The sequence below is a fragment of the Suncus etruscus genome, chromosome 4, assembly GCF_024139225.1.
Source record: "Suncus etruscus isolate mSunEtr1 chromosome 4, mSunEtr1.pri.cur, whole genome shotgun sequence".
In the NCBI taxonomy this organism is placed as follows: Eukaryota; Metazoa; Chordata; class Mammalia; order Eulipotyphla; family Soricidae; genus Suncus; species Suncus etruscus.
This window is the reverse complement of record NC_064851.1, coordinates 155,288,299-155,309,400: the sequence shown is the minus strand read 5'-3', so window position 1 is coordinate 155,309,400 and position 21,102 is coordinate 155,288,299. Positions and strand designations below refer to the sequence as shown.

The 21,102-nt window shown below is 36.7% G+C and overlaps 1 protein-coding gene and 2 non-coding genes across 3 annotated transcripts in view; 2 read left to right on the top strand and 1 right to left on the bottom strand.

The window, feature by feature from the left end:
• Positions 1-21,102, top strand: part of MEGF10 (multiple EGF like domains 10) — a 171,642-nt gene that overhangs the window by 16,084 nt on the left and 134,456 nt on the right. The window lies entirely within an intron of this gene.
• LOC126008369 (U6 spliceosomal RNA) lies at positions 16,385-16,491 on the top strand. Its single transcript, XR_007495703.1, has one exon. It is a non-coding gene; the product is annotated as a U6 spliceosomal RNA (small nuclear RNA).
• LOC126008233 (U6 spliceosomal RNA) lies at positions 20,806-20,912 on the bottom strand. Its single transcript, XR_007495574.1, has one exon. It is a non-coding gene; the product is annotated as a U6 spliceosomal RNA (small nuclear RNA).

Genomic DNA, 21,102 nt, shown 5'->3' with positions numbered 1-21,102 from the left:
GTGTGTGTGTGTGTGTGTGTGTGTAGTGGAAGGGCTGAGAATGGGACAGAGAAGGGTTCTCTGTTAGCAGCACCTCAAACACTGTCCCTGTTTGACCTCAATAGCCATCTGGCCTGGCCATGGATCTAGACACCAAATGGAAGAAGCACAACTGTGTGATTTACTCTTATTGCTCCCTTCTGTGCTGTGAAAAAGCCAGGTGTGAATATGAGAACAACTGTTTTTTCTGGAGATTTTTTTCTCTGTGTTCCACAACAACATGTAATCTCCCTTCTGAAAGCCTCACTTCAGCTATTGCTCAGCTGTTAGCTGACTTCAGATCAAATCTAGGTCTTCTTCCGTCCATGATGGATATATTTTTATGTAATCTGTTGGGAACAGATCTTTGGAGGAAATATACAAAGATGAATTGATCTCTTTATTTTTTATATCTTTATTTGAATACCTTGATTATAGACATGATTGTAATTGGGATTCAGTCATATAAAGAAAGCCCACCTTCACCAGTACAACATTCCCATCATCAATGCCCCAAATCTCCTTCCTCCCCACACCCCACACCACCTGTATTTGAGACAGGTTTTCTACTTCCCTCATTCATTCACATTGTTATGTGATCTCTTCATTTTTAACTTACAGAAATTTTAAAAGAATTTCATTGCTAATTTTATTTTTATGGGGAGGGATTGTGGGGAAGGGGGTCACACCCTGAGGCACGCAGGGGTTACTCCTGGCTCTGCACTCAGAAATCACTCCTGACAGGCTTGGAGGACCATATGGAACACCAGGATTTGAACCACCATCTGTCCTGTGTCATTGCTTGCAAAGCAAATGCTCCACTGCTGTGCTATCACTCTGGCCCCACATCATTGCTAATTTTAAACAGTGTATCAAGGAGCAAGAGAGATAGTAAGCACTAAGTTCACTTAGTTATAAGCACTGAGAATAGCTGGGTGTGACTTGGAAAGAAAAATAAACAGAATGTGTCGAATCTCAGCACCTATTCTCCATGTGATTGCCTTAGAACGTGTTGGGAATGGCACAGAAAGTGCTGTGTGAACCCCAGTCTTGCTTCACTGATATGGAGAAGCAGGACTCTCTAATCCAGGCCACATGCAGTGACCCAAGCAGACCATGTAGCACAACAGCAGTCCCAATGTCTCTTCCCTGAGCAGTTGCTCAGAGCCATTGTACAGCTGCAGCCTGCTTTGTCGGGAAGTGCTGTTCGACTTCATCCTTTAATCCTCTTTTTCTCCCTGTCTGTATTATCAATAACAACTGGTCTAAAGGAAAACTTGCCAAAAGGAATAGTGATCAACATGCAGATCTCAAAAAAAGCATTGTGTATAATTTTAATTTCTTTTTTAAATTACCAATTAAAGAGTGGAAGGATGAGGAGGAGAATAAAAACACAAAGCAAAGCTGCTGTATGGTGACTTGGAAAATCCAAGTGGAGAAATTTAGAATGGAAATCGAGGAAGACAACTTCCTCTAAGATCTCAAAACTTCTCTGAGAAAGCAAAGAACTCACACAGTCCAAATCCTTGTTAGTCCCTCCAAGTTAAACATTGCATCCACGTTTCAAATGCAGACATTAGTGGATGGCTGGTATTCTGGTTTTCAAAACTAGTTTCCAGATGTTTGATGCCTTTTGGTTTCTAGTGGTTTAAGGGTATGAGGTAGTTAAGCTGCTCTATTTTGGTTCTAGATGACTTGCCTTCTAGTTTAGAGCTCTCTCAAGAACTGAGAGGTGACCTTCTGGCCAGCCACTTCACAGGGCTAACCATGGAGTGACTTACCAACACAGGATCTCACTATTATTGTGTTCTGACATTTCCCTCCTTTTACACTCATGGTCTAGCTAGCTACTTGCTTGTAAGTTCAGGCTTGATGCTGGAAAAGTTATGGATGTTTGCTTTAATCACATGAATGAGTAGAAAGGCAAACAAGAAGTCCCTACCTATTAGGCAAACATCTGCTCCTCACTCCTTAGATCTTAGCTTATTTCTATATACCTCTTCCTTAAAATTGTATTATAATAAAATAGATATATTAGGTTTCTTATTTTAGTCTTTTTTTAGTCTAGTAACTTTTTTAAATTTTTATATAATTTCTTTAAGCACAGTGGTTACAGAAATGTTCGTAGTTAGGTTTTAGTCATAAAATATACACCACCCTACACCACTGCAATTTTCCTACCACCAATGTTCCCTATTTCCTTCTCATCTCACCACCCCTGCCTGTCTCTGATACATACATTTTGCTTCTCTCTTTCTTTCTCTCTCTCACTCACTCATTTCTCTTTTCTCTTTGACAATGTTGTTTGCATTGTTGTTTTGCATCTTGCATGTCACTTTATCCCTTTCAACACCCAGTTCTTACCCAGAATGATCAGTTATTATTGACAATTATCATTGTCATAGTGAACCCTTCTCTACTCTAACTGCACTTATTGCTCTTTATGGCAACCTTCCTACCATGGACTGGTCCTCCTAATCCTTATCTCTATTGCCTCTATATATTATTACCATACTGTTTCTTATTTCTCTTATTCCCCAGAAATGAATAAAATTATCCTATATCTACCCCTTTACTTCTGACTCATTTTACTCAGCAAAATAATATCTATATTTCTCTATGAACTAAGGCTCAATCCCCCTAAGTCCCATATGGTCTCCCAAGTCAGGAGCGTTTTCTGAGTTCATAGCCAGGAGCAATCCCTGAGTGTCACCAGGTGTGGCCCCAAAACCAAAAAAATAAACATCACGACTTCATTTTCCTAATGACTGCATAGTATTCCATTGTATAGATGTTTATATTTTCTTTAGCCACTCATCTGTTGTCAGACACCTGGGTTGTTTCTAGATTCTGACTATTATATGTAAGCTTCTGTGCCATTTAAGTACACCCACTTTTGTACTTCATCATAATCTCTATCCCTTTGGACCTTATCCAACTGAAACTGTGGGAATTTCTGACTCCTCTCATTCTCCTAGCCCCCAACCCAACACTTGATTTTGTGAGTTTGTCTATCTTAGACTTCTTGTCTACTTTATATAAGCAGAAGTATATAACATTCATCCCCCGTGTGTCTCTCATTCACCTAGAACAATGTCTTCAAGGTTCATCATGTCTAGCATGTATGATAATTTCCTCCTTTTGTAAGGTAGAAATACAGTTTTTCATGTCTTCATTCATTATTATATTTTATGTATCTATTTTTTTTTTGTTTTTTTTTTTTTTTTTTTTTGGTCACACCCGGCAGAGCTCAGGGGTTCCCTGGTTCCATGCTCAGAAATAGCTCCTGGCAGGCTCGGGGGACCATTTTGGATGCCGGGATTTGAACCACTGTCCTTCTGCGCCTAAGGCAAATGCCTTACTGCTGTGCTATCTCTCCGGCCCCTTATGCATCCATTTTAATAGACATTTGTAGTTGGCATTTGGGGGCAGAACATAATGATACTCTATACTTTGACATACAGAAATTTTCAAGATTGGCTTTCAAATAGCTTTGAATACAGAGCCTGAAAACACTACACAGTAATTCCATTAATTTTTTGATACTTTTTGCTGTATAATTTATTCCTTTTACTTAAAGTATATAATTTTATTTTTATTTTTAAATAATATATTTATTTAAGCACCATGATTACAAACATGTTTGTATTTGGGTATCAGTTATAAAAAAGAAGAACAACCCCCTTCACCAGTGCAACATTCCCACCACCAATGCTCCCCAATTCCCTCCTCCCCACCCCCTGCCTGAGTTTCAGACAGGCTTTTTATTTTTCTCACTCATTAACATTGTCATGATAGTTGACAGTTTAGTTATTTCTCCAACTGCACTCACTAATCTTTGTGGTAAGGTTCATATTGTGGGCTGGTCCTTCCAGCCCTCATCTCTATAGTCTCTGGACATTATTACAATAATGTCTTTTATTTTTCTTAAATCCCATGGATGAGTAAAACTATTCTGTGTCTATCTCTCTCCTTTTGATTTATTTCACTCAGCATAATAGTTTCCATGTCCATCCATGTATAGGAAAATCTCATGGCTTCATAATATATATATATATATTTTTTTTGAGTCACACCCAAGTCACACTCAGGACTTACTACTGGCTTTGCACTCAGGAATCACTTCTGGCGGTGCTCCAGGGACCGCCAAATGGGAAGCCGGGACTCTAACCCGACTCAACCATGAGTGAGGCAAATGTCCTACCTCCTATGATATTACTCTGGCTCCTCATATTTATAAATAAGACGCCCATCTAGCAATGCTTTGGAACCTGGAGTCACTCCAGGCAGTGCTATGGAAACAGAATTTGTGGTGTGGGAATTGAACTCAGTTATATATCTTGCTAGGTAGGTGAATATTATGCTCCAACACCATAAGAGTTGTCCCTCGTGGACCTATTAAAACTTATTTTTATAAACAATTTGATTTAAGGGGCCGGAGTGGTGGTGCAGCGGTAGGGCATTTGCTTTACATGCAGCTGACCTAGGATAGACCACGGTTCAATCCCCCGGGTCCCATATAGTCCCCCAAGCCAGGAGCAATTTCTGAGCACATGGCCAGGAGTAACCCCTGAGCATCACCGGTGTGCCCCCAACAAAAAATAAATATTAAAATAAAATAATTTGATTTAAAACCTACATTAAGTTTTTTTTAATTGTTTCTTGTTGAATTGTAGGAAGGTTTTTTTGTGCATGTTAATTCTTTACCAGATAAATAATTTACAAATATTGTCCCCACTATGTGCATTACCTTTTTAATTGTTGATAGTATTGATGCATAAATCTTACCATTTTAGAAGTCCAGTGCATCTGTTTTTTATTTGTTGCTTGTGCTTTTGGTTTCAATTTTAATGTATAGCTTTTATTCTCTTGACAAACCACAACAATTACTAAAACTAATTTTACCTTCTGAATGAATTTTTCTTTGTTTGAAAAGTGACCTTTATATGTTGGTTTTCACTTTTTAAAACATTTATTTGTTTATTTATTTATTTTGGGGGAAGTATATTCAGGAGTACATACAGGGTTACAGACTGACCCCAAACCTCTTATTGCAAAGCATTTTCTTAGTCTGTTGAGTTTTTCTCCATCCCTGATTTTTTTTTTTTAGCTAATTTTTGTGTTCTACTTTTTCTTCACCCTTCTTTGTCACCACCTCTACCACCCATGTGACAAAGAAAGGCTTACTCTGATAAAGAGAAAAGAGAGAATAGGACTTAGTTTGAAAATAAAATTCCTCAATTATTTATATTGTAGAAATTGAGTAGAGAAAGTTTCAATGTTAGAAGTGTGGAGATTCAGAGGAAGTCCTTGAGCAATTCTGACTTGCAAAAATGTGACACCGAAATAGACCATTTTTCTATTGGTTAAAGCCTTCTATTTTTTTTGAAAGGTGGATAGTCCCTTAGAATATACCTTTTATAACCCGATGCTCAGTCTTCAGCCCTTGAACAGAAAGGGGTCCATCTGACTTCCAATTTCTCATACTTTACTCACTGTTTCTGGAATATGTTTTGTGCACAAATCACCAAGTTATCTTTTTGAGTAGTATCCATATATTCAACAAAATACCACAAACATTGCATGGTATAAAATAACAACTCAAGGACTGAAGAAATGGTATAGGGATTAAGGTGCTTGCCTTAATGTGCTTTGTCCAGGGCAAAGACCCTTTCTCTGTACACGGCACCATATATGTTCCCTGGAGGACAGAGCCAGGAGTAAGCCCTGAGTACCACATAGTGTGATCAACAAAGCAAAACCAAAACCAAGATCTCAAAACAAAAATAAATAAAACCAGCTGGGCAATTCATCATAACTTTATAGTATCTCATCTTTGAAGTCAAACGAAATACAGAAAGAGAATGCCTCATGGCAATGCTCTTTATGCACGATTGTTCCAGAAGAATATATTTACAAGGATCTCTCTCTCTCTCTCTCTCTCTCTCTCTCTCTCTCTCTCTCTCTCTCACACACACACACACACACACACACACACACACACACACACACACACATTCACAGTTTCTGAGCCATTAGGCTCTTGTTTATTTTAGACAACCAGGATTGAGGAGTGTTTGTGTTTCCCTACCTGGCATGTGTTCAGATATGAGATCATTTGCTGCAACTTTCATTCATGCTTGTATGTCTGATCTGAAGTACAGTTTTATGTGCCAGAATTTGTCCCAGTGACAATATCTTGACTTAAAGATACAGAGTGTCTGGTGTCTGCATTTTTGCAGTTGAAAAAGTTAATGATGGCATACTTTATGAAGATAACCCTTTTCAAATGCACTGCAGTTTAATTAGCAAATTCCCACTTGCTATGTAAATAGACACAAAAGACTATGAACAGCCTTGCTGGGGACTAGGCAAAATGTATTTCTCATATGTACGCTACTGATTACAATATTATTACACCCCTAAAACTCAATTTGGTATTTAAACATAATGATTTGGTTCAGAGTATCTTAGGCTATCAAAGTACACTGGAAAAATGACTTCTTGTTGGTGTACTTTTTTTTTATTTTGAGGATTTTTGCATCTGTGTTCATCAGGGATATTGGTCTATAATTTTCTTTTTTTGGCAGCATCTCTGTCTAGTTTTGGTATCAAGGTGATGTTGCCTTCATAAAAGCTATTTGGAAGTGTTCCCATTTTTTCATGAAATTGTTGGTGTACTGTTTAAAGTCATAATTACCCGAGGAGCTAGATAAATGCTGTTCATCTATAGTCCCAGCAAAACTCAGATGTTAAAGTTGACCTAACAACAGGACTGCAACTCTGACCTCCTTACCTTGCCTGTTCCTTCAGCTAACATGGTGCTTCTTTAGCACGGGCTATTAGGAAGGCGTGATGGAAGGAAAGGGAGAAGCAAAAGTCAGATCAGGCAGCCCAGTCCAAATCTCAGCTTTCCTGGCACCAGGAAAAAGTGTCTTCAGCTGGCATGGGGGTTGTGCACGCCAAGTTTTGCTTGTTTGCCATGGAAATCCTAGTTGTAACAGAGCCTGATGCCATTCAGGCAGTGAGTGGGAAGCTGCCTTTGTGGGGAGGCATTTTTGGCAATGTGTCTGACATACACTCCAGTCAATCACTGTAAAGTGCCTAATAACAGATGTGGTAATTAAGCCTGAAGAATCCTGTCTCTATTTTTTTTTTCTTTTTTATTACAAGGAATAACAAAGTGCCTCATTAAACCTCCAATCGCTCTGATTTTTGAATTGGGCTTTCCAATGTCGTCAAAAATTACATTTCTGCAAGAGCTTTTTTCCAAGGGCTTTAAGAGAGAAAGGTTGGATCAGTTTTGGTGAGGATAGTTATGTTTTATCAGAACAGCCCCTTGCACAAGCATATGCAAACAAACCATATGCACATTCATAGAAGTATGATCAGATTCCTTTCCCTTTTAAGCACTTTGGATATATTTTTTTTCTTTTTGCTTTTACATGCCTGTGTGAATATAAAATGCCCCCTGATTCTCTTTGGTTCAAATTATACCACTCATAGCAAGACATTAACTTTAGCTTTCAGTCTTCGAAAGGTTTTAGATAACCTGAACCCATAGTAAATCACCATATTTTAATAGGATAAATCATCTTGGAAAAATTAATTATACCTGAAAAGGTCTTTCTTTGATTGTTTCTAAGGCAAATGTCTTCATTAAGATTATTTTTTGTTCTTTCCTTTTTTAATGATGAATAGGACTGTATTAATAAAGAAAATGAACCTAGAATTTCAACGGCTTAGATAGGTAGAAAAAGTATGTGTTCTTGATAGTAAGAGAACATTGCTCAAAACCTGGATTGTCCAGACTAATCTTATGAAACTGTAGTGTTCTTAGCAAAGATAAGCATTTGCTCTGCTCATTTCTCACATGCCTTTATAAGGTTCTATTGGACAATTTGGGTTTGGAAGCTGCATTTGATTCATGCAAATGGATTCTTGCTTGTTCTGTGTAATGTTATCTTAGACATAACCATTTGAATGGGCATTTTATTTTATATATCTTGAAAGGGACATTGAGCTAACTTAAAAGGCTCAAAGGACTGATGAGGCCCTGAATTCAATACTTAGTACTGATAGGTGTAACCTGTTGTCCCCGAGCTGCACTGTCACTGTCCCAAACAATACTGGATCCTAACTGTGAGGCCCACACTGCTGGGCTGAGTGTCCTCAGAAGGACTCCGGGTCCTTGGAGGGAGGTCATCCAAAAGTTTTTGTTGTTGTTGTTTGTTAGTTTGGGGCATACCTGGCAATACTCAGGACTTACTCCTAGTTCTGTGCTCAGGAATCACACCTGTAGGCTGCTGGGTACTAAACTCAGCTTGGCTATATGCAAGGCAACTGCTCTACCTGCTGTTATTTTTTTTAATAATTGTTGATTTATTTCCTATCTCTCTCTTTTTTGAGGGGGTTGGCCATACCTAGTGACACTCAGGGGTTACTCTTGGCTATGCGCTCAGAAATCGCTCCTGGCTTGGGGGACCATATGGGACGTGGGGGATCGAACCAAGGCCCGTTCTTGATCAGCTGCGTGCAAGGCAAACACCCTACCACTGCGCCAATGCTCTGGCCCTTTATTTTCTTATCTCTTAATAGATAATTTTTATAATTTTCTGGAATGTTAAATAACATTTCTAGTTGATTAACATTTAAATTTAACTCTTACTTTGACCTGGTAAAAATGATGGTTCAAAGTATTCTAGTATGTAATCTAGATTTAGCATAATTTCAATTCTGTTAATAATTCTGTTGACCTTTGCTACTAATTAGCCTAGAACAGGTAATCTTTGTATATAACATTTGTATACAGTGGTTTGCACACATATGTGTGAGTGTAGAACCAACTTTACTGTTACTTCATGTTTGTTCATGTTTGATCAAGCTCTTAAGATATCCATTTAAATAAGAATTTACAACAATTATTTTCAACATTTTTCCAAAGTATGAAAGTAAGCATGTGAAACTTACATTTTACCAAATTAAAATTATTTTTTTTTTTTGTGGTTTTTTTGGGTCACACCCGGCAGTGCTCAGGGGTTACTCCTGGCTCCATGCTCAGAAATTGCTCCTGGCAGGCACGGGGGACCATATGGGACGCCGGGATTCGAACCGATGACCTTCTGCATGAAAGGCAAACACCTTACCTCCATGCTATCTCTCCGGCCCCAAATTAAAATTATTTTTGAGAAATGCTTTATATACCTTTTGCATCCAAAAGTTAGAAATTCTAAATATAGTAGGAAAGACATATAAGTCAAGCAAAGACACTGTGCTGAGAATTATTGAATTACTAGAAATAGAAACCTTTTCTTGAAATAAGATTTTGAATAATTTTCTTGTATTTTTTCCAAGAATACCAAGACCTTCTTGCTCAATACAGTTTATATATGTATATATAATGTATATATATATATATGTATATATATTGTTTTTGAGCCACACTAGGTGATGCTCAGGGGTTGCTCCTGGCTATCTGCTCAGAAATTACTCCTGGTTTGGGGGACCATATGGGATGCCGGGGGATCGAATCATGGTCTGTCCCAAGTTAGTGTGTGCAAGGCAGATGCCCTACCACTTGCACCACTGCTCTGGCTCAATACAGCTTATAGTTTAATTCGATGTCCAGCATTGGGGGAATGTGTCTATCAATTCATAGAGATACCTTTAAGATGAAGCAGAAACTTCAACAGAGAAGAACCATCCTCTTGACAGAACAGACTGTGTCTGGAAATTACTTTTTCCTTCTAGATCTGAAATCCAGTCTTAGTCATTAGTCTCATCTCATGACTCCAGAAGTAGTTATATAAACAGTTTAAAACTTGTAGTCTATAATACCCTGACTGCCATTTAACTTCTCAACAACTGCATAATATTATTTTATATGTCTCATAATATCAAGTTTTTAATATAATTCTATATAATATATTCCATATATTATATTATATATACTCCATATAATATAATATAATTCCATTAACAACAATTTTATAGTCATGTGCTACATAATGATATCTCAATCAACAATAGCATATGCAACTATAGTCCCTATCTATAACATATAATTACAATAGAATATGTATGCTATGTAAGTAAACACACTCTATCATGACATATCTCTGATACCTTTCTCCATGACCTGTTACAAAGCAAAAGGGACTGTATTGATCATGTGAATAATTCTTGCAGATGAAAAGAAATCTGGACATTAGAGAGGCATGGTGGGTAAGACAAGACATGAACTCTGCTTTACAGAGACTTAAATATAGTTGAGGTTATAAAATTGATTATGTGACAAGACCAACAGCCCAAGGTACCATAGATATATCAGCTGAGGGTGTGGAAAGTTGGTTTTATCAGAGATTTCTATGCAATTTTTTTGTTTTGTTTTTTGTTTTGTTTTGTTTTTTGTTTTGTTTTGTTTTTGGGTCACACTGAGCAACACTCATGGGCCACTCCTAGTTCTATGCTCAGAAATCGCTCCTGGCAGGCTTGGGGGATCATAGGGATGCTGGGATTCAAACCACCGTCCTTCTGCATGCAAGGCAAATGCCCACCTCTATGCTATCTCTCCGGCCCCTTCTATGCAGTTTTTAGTGAGCACATTAGAAAGTATTTTTACTTATATCCCAAACACATTATTAACTAGCTATGAAATGAGAGAATAATTTATTACAAAGAGAAGTTCACAGCAAATTTATATAATGACTTTATTTCCAAACAAGTGTAAACAAATATGATTCAAGGGATGTATAGCAAGAAATCATAGACCTTTTCAAAATTAGCAAGATAGGACAAATATAATTTAGCAGGAAACTATTTTTATCCTTCATAAATTCTTCAGTTGAGATGGTCTCCATGTAGAATTTAAATCCACTAACTTTTATTTTCCTTTTCAAATAGAATTATTAAAAAGTTTAAAACCTTGACCAAATGACAGCTATATAGTTTAGTGGAATTGCTTCTTCAAAACAGAAAATTGTGTACTCAATTTGATGGGATAAACTTAATCATGTTACCTCTAGTTTTAGTACTAATAATATTAAATTTTAAGATAAAGTTGAGATACTGTTATAGACATTATCTTTGGTGAATAAACAATGGTTTGGATTTCATCATATAATCAAGGTCTCAAAGTTTTTAAATCAAGAACTGTAGAGTAGACAGTTCAATCAGCTGCAGTGTATATTTTGCATGCAGAAGACCCAGATTTGATCCCCAATTCTGCATGGTCCACGAATACCACTAGGACTTAACCTCAAGCACAGAGCCTGGAGTAATCCCTGAGAACAAGGGTGTGTGATACAAAATAAAATAAGATAAAATTAAATTAAAAAAATTTATTTGGCTTTTGGGTCACACCTGGTAGCGCTCAGGGGTTACTCCTGGCTCTACGCTCAGAAATCGCTCCTGGCAGGCTCAGGGGACCATCTGGGATGCCAGAATTAGAACCACCATCCTTCTGCATGCAAGGCAAATGCCCTACTCCACGCTATCTCTCTGGCCCCAAATCAAAATATTTTAATTGATGTTTTGGAAGACTCAGTGTCAACATGGAGGACAAATGAGAAATTGTTTTAAAAAATAATGGATCAAGTAAAAGAACTAGAGAAAGATTAGTATTTATAAGCAGTGGATTTATATTTTTTGGGGGGAGAGCCATGCACAGCAGTGCTCAGGAATTACACCTGTATCTATGCTCAAGGAACCATATGTAGTATTGGGAATCAAACTGGAGTCAGCTGCATGCAAAGCATGAGAGGTATGGAAGGCACCTTAACCACTGTACTATCTTCCTGGTCCTGAGTATTGGTTTTAAAATTTTCTATTGGAAAAATCTGCTTTATCTTTATTTTAAAAGGCTGTGTAACTCTTTACCTTAGAGCAGAAGTCAATGGACCAAAGTACATTAGTGGTGTAAAGGAGTGATACCATTAAATACCATACCCAAACCACAATGTTAATAACATAAAAAACCAAGAGATTTAAACTTCAACAATTAAATTTAAGAATTTCTCTGTCATGTTGCTGGCTGGTGTTGATGCTGAAGCTGAAGGTGTGGAGGGAGGGAACCTGAGACCCTTGGTGGAGTATAGGAAACACTGTTGGTAAGATTGATACTGGAAGACGATATGTCTAAAACTGTAAAAAAAAAAAAAAGAAGAAGAAGAAGAAGAAGAAGAAGAAGAAGAAGAAGAAGAAGAAGAAGAAGAAGAAGAAGAAGAAGAAGAAGAAGAAGAAGAAGAAGAAGAAGAAGAAAGAAAAACATGAGTGTAACCTATTATGATAAACTAACATTTAGAAATAAAACTTCTACATATCCTTTAACTTAAAAAAAAAAAAAAGGTAAAATTAGGGACCGGAGTGGTGGCTTCACAGTGGTAGGGTGTTTGCTTTGCACGCCACTAACCTAGGGATCCACCGATGTCCCATATGGTCCCCCAAGCCAGGAGTGATTTCTGAGCGCATAGCCAAGAGTAACCTCTGAGCATCACTGGTTGTGTCCCAAGAAACAAAAAATAAAAAATGTTAAATTAAAGAGCCTATCCTACTTAAGTGTTTACTGTTATAATTATATGAGGAATATAACAAAGTTAATGATAGAAGTTGATATTTATTCTATTTCATTTTCCAACACTAAAATAAAATTTACAACATTTAATGTCTCAGGAATAGCCAACAAAATATTGACCATTTTCTTGATAATATAAAAGTGATAAACAGTTTCAAGTATTGAGTCCATACTAGGTTCGGCTAGCCTCAATGACTGAAAATGAATTTAAAATTACTTTGGCAAGCAAATAAAATTGCCAAGTGTTTATATTTTTTAAATAGTTGTAAAATTATCCCAAAATATACAAAGCTTGTAAAAACATGATGTATAAGATAAAATATCTTGCAGCGATTTTGTCACTAGGAAATTTACTTAAGCCCTCAAAATAAAAAAATAAAGGAAAATGTATCCATAACTGATTGAGAATGAGAGAAGAAATATATAATTTCCACAAATGTTGTAAACTATGCCCAATTTCAAACTGGGCAAACTTAAAGTCTCAAATTTACAGTCTCTCCCTAGTGCTTTTAAAAAATGTAATGAGCCATATTTGAGGTATTTAAGGTACTGATGGCAATCATAACTACTTTATTGTACATAAAAATGATTAAAACCTAAACTCTCTGTAACTTTAATGTATGTTTTACACATTTAAAACTTAAATCTTGCTAAGAAGTCTTATTAAATCCATACCATTTATTTTTCTTTGGAATGGTGGGGAAGAGCTTGGCTTAGTCTTAGCTCTGCCCTCATGGATCACTCCTGGGAGGGTTTAGGGTCTTTGCTACTACAGGGTCCTTGTTACTAAATCTTCTTTCCTGGCAGGTGTTTCTCAAAGGGAAATATAGCAGAGGAGTGAATTACTCTTAATACCAAGTGTACTGACCCAAGGAAAGCCTCTTTCACAAGTGATGTTAGGATAGCTGGTCAGCCATATGCAAAAAAAGCAAACTCAGACCTTCATCTAACAACATGCACAAAGGTCAAATCCAAAAGGATTAAACACCATGATATCAGACCTGGAACCATAAGGTTATATAGAGGAAAACATAGGTAAAACACTCCATGACATTGAGACTAATGGCATCTTCATCAAGGAAACATCACTGTCCAAACAAATGGAAGCAGAGGTAAACAAATGGGACTACATTCAACTGAAAAGCTGCTGCACATCAAAGGAAATAGTGACTAAGACACAAAGGCCACTCACAAAATGGGAGAAACTATTCACCCAATACTCATTAGATAAAGGGCTAACATCTAAGATATACAAGGTACTAACAGAACTTATCAAGAAATGAACATCTGGGCCCGGAGAGATAGCACAGCGGTGTTTGCCTTGCAAGCAGCCCATCCAGGACCAAAGGTAGTTGGTTCGAATCCCGGTGTCCCATATGGTCCCCCGTGCCTGCCAGGAGCTATTTCTGAGCAGACAGCCAGGAGTAACTCCTGAGCACAGCCGGGTGTGACCCAAAAAAACCAAAAAAAAAAAAAAAAAAAAAAAAGAAATGAACATCTAACCCATCAATAAATGGGGAGAAGAAATGAACAGATACTTCCTCAAAGAAGAAAAACAGATGGCCAAAAGTCACTAATCATCAAGGAGATACAAATCAAAACAACAATGAGATACCATCTCACACCACAGAGATTGGCACACATCACAAAGAACAAGAACAATCAGTGCTGGCAGGGATATAGAGGGAAAGAAACTCATTCACTGCTGATAGGAATGCTATCTAGTTCAGAATTTCTGGAAAATAATATGGTTATTCTTCAAAAAACTGGAAATTGGGCTGAGAGATAGTACAGTGGTAGAGTATTAACTTGCATGCAGTCAATCCAGGATGGACGGTGGTTCGAATCCCAGCATCCCATAGGGTCCTCCGTGCCTGCCAGAAGCAATTTCTGAGTGTAGAGCCAGGAATAATCCCTGAGTGCCGCCCCAAAACAAAAACAAAATGAAAACAAACAAACAAACAAACCAAAAACCTGAGCTCCCATATAATCCAGCAATACTACATTTAGGAATAAATCTTAGGACCACAAAAACACAATACAAAAAAATGCCTTCTACATGCCTAAATTCATTGCAGTGCTATTTACAATAAATAGCGAGAATCTGGAAACAACCCAGATGCCTGACAACAGATTAGTGGCTAAAGAAACGATGGTACATATACACAATGAAATATTATGCAGCTGTCAGGAAAATGAAGTCATGAAATTTTCCTATACTTGGATGGACATGGAAACTTTTATGCTGAGTGAAATAAGTCAAAGAGAGAGAGAGAGAGAGATATACACAGAATAGTCTCACTCATCTGTGAATTTAAGAAAAATAAAAAAAATAATATGTTGATAATACCCAGAGACAATAGAGATAAGGGCTGGAAGGACCAGCACATGATAGGAAGTTTACCACAAAGAGTGGTGACTGCAGTTAGAGAAATAACTACACTAAAAACTATCATGACAATGATACTGAGAGAAATGGAATGCCTGTCTAGAAGACAGACAGGAGGAAGGGGGAGGATGGAGATGGAGGTATTTGTGGCAGGAAGGTTACACTGGTGAAGTGGGAGTACTTTTTATGACTGGAACCCAACTTCAAACATGTTTGTAACCTTGGTCCTTAAATAAAGATATTATTAGATTAAAAAAAAGAGAATATACTTTATTCATTCTACCTTCCCATGGAATTTTTCATGGGAACCAAACCCTGAATTTCTCTGAAAAATGTCAGAGAAAAATTAAGCAGGAGACGAGGTAAAATTATAAGAGAGAATTGTGAACAGAGCATATTGAAAAGGCTCTTTATTTTTCTCTCAGTATAAGAATGTTCTCAAACTGTTATTCAGGGTTAGACAAGGTTACTTCTTGAGTAAAAGATTTGTCTCCCTACCACAGGAAGTGGTGTTGCTAATTCAGCATATGGTACTTTATCTACTATAACAGGACAATTTTGAGTCATAAAGTTGAGGTTTAGGTTATGGTCTCTTCTATTTGCATATATATGCCACTGATGAGGAAGTGGAGTTGGGAGGGAAGTCTGCCCATTTTCTTCTGAGTGTCCTGGCCAAATGCAACGTTATATAATTATATTCATCTGCCTACTTCCACTTCCTCAGCAATTTCCTCATATGTTGTCTCAAATCTTCAAAGCTTTTTACCATGTCAACATAAAACCCACATCAAGATAAAATAGTGTTCAGACCCTGCTGTGGCAATGCTTGCTGCAAGAGATGTCTGTGATCTCTCTGATTTCTGGTCTGTGTTAGTGGTTCAGAACTGAGTAACCCTGAGAAGGACAGTTGAGGCCCAGTCTCACTAATCATTTGAAACAGCTGTCAAATGTGAACATTCAGATCCTCAGTGTTGACTAGAAGTAGCTAAGTCACTTGGACAATGTAAATTTTAATAGATTTGCATTACAAGAAGCATGTACTACCCCAGCACACAGATGGAAGTTATTCATTTAAAAGACAATGACTTTTGGGGCTGGCGCAATAGCACAGTGGTAGGGTATTCGCCTTGCACACGACCGATCCAGGATGGACCTTGGTTGGATCGCTGGCATCCCATATGGTCCCCTGAGCTAGGACCGACTGCGGTTTGATCCCTTGGCATCCCAAATGGTCCCCCAAGCCAGGAGCTATTTTTGAGTATATAGCCGCTGAGCATCACTGGGTGTGGCCAAAAAGACCAAAAAAAAAAAAAAAGTGTGGCTTAAAATAACAATCATCTATTCACAACTTCTAGGGAGAAATTTAGATGTTGAGTAGTTTTTAATCTTATAAGATTGTAATTAATGTGCTCGCTTCGGCAGCACATATACTAAAATTGGAACGATACAGAGAAGATTAGCATGGCCCCTGTGCAAGGATGACATGCAAATTCGTGAAGCGTTCCATATTTAAAAAAAAAAAAGATTGTAATTAATATGTAAATATTCCTTTGAAGGCCTGCTGGACTGGAATGCACTTCCAAGGTGGGTCACTCACAGAGCTGTTGGCAAGAGGCCTCACTTTCTCACCATGTTATCTCCATTGATTTGCTTAAATGTCCTAATATTTGACAACTAACTTCCTATAGAATGGTACTTTCAATAAGATGCAAATTGTAGTTTACACGTGCCTTCGATAGCCTAATTTTGGAAGTGATATGCCATTCTTTTTTTTACAATATTTTATTGGGTACACAAATCTGTCTACTTATTGCGAGAGGGGCTAATACTAGTCAAGTGTCACTGAAAATAACCTTGGAGACTGATTATAAACAACTGTTAAATTCAAGTTTTCAGTATATAGTAGAAAAAAGAAAAAGTGAATTTTACACTGATTTTTATCCCTCTTAAAAACCCTTTCAGCTTATCTCTAAGATGACTCATTTTATAAATACATATATATTTTAATCACAACTTTCCTCTCTAGTTAGTAGATTTTAAAGTTTTTTTTGTTTGTTTTTGTTTTTGTTTTTTGCTTTTGGGGCCACACCTGGTAATGCTGGGGAAGAAAAGACTGCTCCTGGCTATGTGCTCTGTGTCTCTCCTGGCAAGTCTTTGGAAAACCATGAGCTGCTATTGATTTAGCCAGGATTTCTATATGCAAAATGTACTTTGAATTCATTGACCTCTTTCACTGGTCTGAATTTATTACATTTTGTGTCACAGTTACTTGCATTTTGATGTTTATCAGTCAATATTATTTATGGATTTTTTTCCTCATTCTATGTGGGTGATTCATTCATAAGGGCATTGCAGAGCAGTTCCCAAAGTCAGCAATAAGCATATGATTAAGGTTTCCCCAACACTATTCCTTCATGACACCTCATAGAAACTGCATCTGGGTGCAGAGAGATAGTACAAGGGATAAGGTGCTGCCTTGCATGTTGTTGATCCCTATTAGATCAAAGCACTATACATGGTTACCTAAGCACACTAGAAGTACCACCAAATCTCCTCAGCATAGTAAAGAATAACCTCTGGACACCATTTGGTATGGTCCAAACCCTTCCCTTTTCACCTCAAAAGGAATTGGTATTGTGTAGGTAAGCAATAAAACTTTACTTCTGTGTTACTGCTGTTGCCAATCCCAGTCTTAATAATGGTTGCATTATGCATTGAAATGTATTGCAATGATCCATTTGTGACCATTCTCTTTGAGGGGTGGTGAGCTCCCTTAGGTAGCTCAGCGCTTGACATCCTTGGAGTTTTGCCTGCTTTTACTTAGTGTGAAATATCTAATAAACAAAGGCCAGACATTTTACACTGACTTGGTGCTAATGTTTAGGTAATTTTTAGGTTGCTCATAAACCATTTTAAATTTAGAAAATTATATTTGTTAATTTATTTTCTTTATTTAATGTTCAAAGTCATACTTACCTTTTGTTCTCAAAGTTTCCAAGGAATGCTTTGAGACTGCTATTTAATTGAAATAAGTTTGCATACTTCTGTTGTGGTAGCAAAATGACATAAGGTCCTCCACATGAAATGTATATAACTCATATATAACACTTGTTCTGTTTCAAATAAATATTTTATTCTGGTAAAGTTATATGTTAAAGAGTAACTAGATTTAGGCCATGAAGATAGAAATCAAGGCATTGTTTCAAGGATTCCTTTTATTTGTACTATTTCCTTGGACATCTACATCTGAGGGTCTCACAGCACTGGGCAATCATTACTCCTTTGACATCATTAATACCTTAAAAGTGGGCCTTAATACTCTATTTACAAGAGGAAATGTCTAAGAAAAACAGCAATTTTTTTCTCTGCTTTAGCTGGACAGCTTTTCTCACTAGTTCAAGGGAAAGTTTGTACATTCTTTATAGATAATATAGAATGATCAAGTGAAATAGACTGTTTCTGGAATCTAAAGAGAATTAAAAAGATGTCAATGAGGCTCTATTCTCTTAAAAATTGAGATGCATTTTGGGGCCATACCCAGCAGTGCTTAGGGCTTACTTTTGGCTCTTGGCTCAGGGATCACTCAAGGTGGGTGTTGGGGAACCCATATTGGTTCTCAAAAATCTAACCCAAATCAGCTGCATGCAAGCCCTTATCTGCTATACTATCTCTCTGGCTCATAATTAACACATACTGTTATATTAGTTTGAAATGTATAACATTTGTATTGTTAAATGTCACTTATAGAATATTGAGGCTAGTGAGAGAGGTATTTATTATTAATCATTAATACTTGGAGAAATAGCAGAGAATTATAATTTGTACTACACAGATATAATTGGAAACCTAAAACATGTCCCCCAAGAGCAAGGTTGTGAATTTATTTAGAGAAGGAATGAGGTAATGTGAGATGAAGTAATGGATGAGATAATGGTCTGATGTAGGGGTCATGAAATTGAAAAAAAAAAATAGGTAGTTTCTCTTTTACTCATTTTGCTCACCCCTTCCACTTCTGACAACTGCCAGTTTATTATCTGTTTTCATGAACTTGTTTTCTTCCTTTAATATTCCACATGCTAGTGAGATCATTATTGCATTTGTTTTATTTTCTTCTACTATTTTTATTATTATAATGCTCTCAAAATCTGTCCATATTATTACAAGTGGCACTATTTCTTTCTTTTTAATGGCAAAACCATGGTGTATGGTATACACAAGGTTTCTTTATTTATTCATAGGTTGTTTCCATATTTTGGCTATTGTAACTATTCAATAAACAAGAGTTCAAAAATATTTTAAAATGAGTGGGTTTTTTTTTTTTCATTTTTTTGGATACTCAGAAGTGGGCTTGTTTCTTTATTACTTCATAATATAAGTTCTATTTTTAACTATTCTAGGTAATTTTTATACTGCTTCCCAATTTACATTTTCACCAACAGTGCACACTATTCCAAAGTATAGTTATTCTTAATCAAGAAATTAATATTTATTTCAAGAACAGTGAGAGAACTTTAGAGATAGGAAATGAGCTACAAAAAAAAAAATAAGGGTATCACATTATTTCTATGTGTGCAATTAGTAATTCTAGGAATGGAATCAATTTTAGAGCCCAAAAGAATTGTCTGGAATCATTCATTCTTCTGTTGTTGCAATAATAAATTAGCAAGTTAACGCCCCGTTATTTATTTCTCCCTAACACACTAAAAAAGGGCTCCTTATCATCGAATCAAAATTCATTCATTCAGCCTGATTGTCTATTGAGTTTGTTTGTGGTAGACTAAGCAAAGCTTGCCTTCCGAGTGGAGTTGCTTGACAAGTAGGTAGCAAGAGTTAACTCACCTGCTGTTTCAACTTTCTAATAGAAGCACTTTAGCAATGCTAATCAGATGTACTGATTTCTGTTTTAATTTTTCCATAATAATTAAGTGAATGATATGGAATGCAATCAAGTTTGGCACCAGGGGGTTTATGCAAATGATTATTTTTTTTTACATTTAAAATTTTGTTAAATGAAACTATAAGGAAAGTTGTTTGAAGAGAGACTGAATGGGTGGGGGTAGTATAACATCCACTTTAGATGGAATATATTCAAAATGTTGATTTTAATGAGATAAATCATGCCCATGTTGTCCTTTTTCTCCACTGAAATAATGCTATCTTTTAAAAATTGCATTTTATTTTCATTTGCATTCTAAAGTGGAAGATTATAGTGTAAGATAAGATGACAAGATGACATCTCAAACAAGAGAAATGAGGAAATAAAAATATACTGGACTTTTCCTGTTTCAGGGTAATTCTAAAGGAAAATAGTACCCATATTTATCTATTAAAACCTACACAAGAGGGCCCGGAGAGATAGCACAGCGGTGTTTGCCTTGCAAGCAGCCGATCCAGGACCAAAGGTGGTTGGTTCGAATCCCGGTGTCCCATATGGTCCCCCGTGCCTGCCAGGAGCTATTTCTGAGCAGACAGCCAGGAGTAACCCCTGAGTAACGCCGGGTGTGATCCAAAAACAAAAACAAACAAACAAAAAAAAAAACCTACACAAGAAAAGAAATAAAATAGGGAAAGATGACTCAAAATGCTCTATTCACTTATTTGATTTGCCTGTTAGTTTCTTTTTATAAACAAGACAAAACAAAAGAAAAGGTGGTCCATATTTCTTTTTTTTTTTTTGAAATGAAACACACTTTGCTAAATAATTTATTGATTAGTTTTTTTTCTTTTCTTCCATTTTTTTCTCTTTATTTGAATATCTTGATTACATAAATGATTGTGATAAGGTTTCAGTCATATAAAGATCACCCCTCTTCACCAGTGCAACATTAAAAATATGGAACACTTCACGAATTTGCGTGTCATCCTTGCGCAGGGGCCATGCTAATCTTCTCTGTATCGTTCCAATTTTAGTATATGTGCTGCCGAAGCGAGCACTCCATATTTCTAAGTAGAGTGAAATATTCTTTTCTTTTATCTTCTTAGAGCTTATTGGCATATTTGTAAAATGTCTTTGCCCCTTATCACGTATAACATTTAAACCATTTTCTCAATCAGTTTAGTCAGTAAGTTTACGTGATTCCTGCATCTTGAGCTCGTGATTCTTTTATATATATATATATATATA